We start from the raw sequence: 1432 nt of genomic DNA on the forward strand, positions 1-1432 counted from the left end.
GTACAGCTCGCTAAAAGCATACCACATGGTAGAACTTTTGGAACTACCCGAAAAGACTAAAAAAGCTAACTTTTGTGTAGTTCCAAAAGTGGCCGCCAGGGAAAAAAGAGCGCTAGTGGCGGTCGACGCTAGCGCTACTTTCTCTCCTGGCGGCCATTTTTCGAACTACGAACGTTTTACCCAGCTGGCCGCCCTCTTTACCGCCCCTTCTCCCCTCACCCGGCGCCGGTCGACACCAGCGCCTCTGGCGGCTTTTTTATGAACTACGAACCACAAGGAACTTCCCTGGTCGTAGAACTAGGTGCGTGATTTTAATCATATTAGATGTCAGATGTTTTTATTCTTTATTGTTACAAATCATTTACAATGTAAGTGTGTCTTCCCCAAACAGCTGGCTTGTTTCTGCTGGTGACTTTGGGCGCCTTTGAAAACCTGTAAAAGAATAGAAACAAAATTGAAGTTATTTGAAAGATTTACTGGGAGGTGTTCTGGTTCATATGTATCAATGCGATGCCAACTCATAGAATGAACTTTACATGTTACAGGTGGCCAGAGCCAACATCAAGTCCAGGCACATCCCTCGGCTTACGCAAAGCCTAATACACAATCCAATGAATGAAAGTGTCAACAAATGTGATGCCAACTCATTGAATGAACAGGTGGCCAGAGCCAACATCAAGTCCAGGCACATCCCTTTGGACAAGAACGAGCAGCATCGACTTCTTATTTTACAAGGACTGTACCATACTAATGAAATAAATAGCAGCATTACTAGAAGTTACACTCTGATGATTTGCCTCTGCTTCCCCTTTACTAAAATCAACACGCGATTATACATATTTTAAGAGCAAGTTACAAGCGGTATACATGGAGTACGCATAGAAGTAATCAACAAACGACAATTTAATTTAGAAAACAATTTAGAAGTGAAAACTTAAATGGTCAATGCAAATAACTAAATTCTCAAAGATATTAGAACGAGGTACCTTCATACTCTCTCGGCTTACGCAAAGCCTAATACACAATCAATGAATGAAAGTGTCAACAAATATGACAAAAATTAAAATTTTGAGAAATTTAAAAGAAAGAAACATACCTGTGGTCTGTTAGGTGTCCACAAAGGTGTCTGCGTCCGCAAAGGTGTTATTTGCAAGGGTGGGTTGCCTCTACTGGAGCGAGTCTTGTGCACACCAACTGATAAACAGAAAAAGAAAAACATCCATAAATTAGAGAAACAACACCCAGAAACATATACTTCCAAGTTCAAACAAATACTGTATTGCATTAATATCAAACAAAAAATAACAATCTAATAGGGTTTTGTGAGTGACACTGACGATTTGAATTCACTAATTCCCTCCAATAAAATAGCAATACACAGTAAGGTACAAATTTTGGAATCAAGTAACAAGCTGTATACATAGAGTAAGCA

The 1432-nt window shown here is 39.7% G+C and overlaps 1 protein-coding gene across 1 annotated transcript in view; it reads left to right on the forward strand.

Moving 5' to 3' along the window:
* LOC113201883 (uncharacterized) overlaps positions 1–1432 on the forward strand; it is an 11803-nt gene that overhangs the window by 8082 nt on the left and 2289 nt on the right. The window lies entirely within an intron of this gene.

This window comes from Frankliniella occidentalis, unplaced genomic scaffold, assembly GCF_000697945.3.
Source record: "Frankliniella occidentalis isolate FOCC.00 unplaced genomic scaffold, Focc_3.1 Scaffold3, whole genome shotgun sequence".
NCBI lineage: Eukaryota > Metazoa > Arthropoda > Insecta > Thysanoptera > Thripidae > Frankliniella > Frankliniella occidentalis.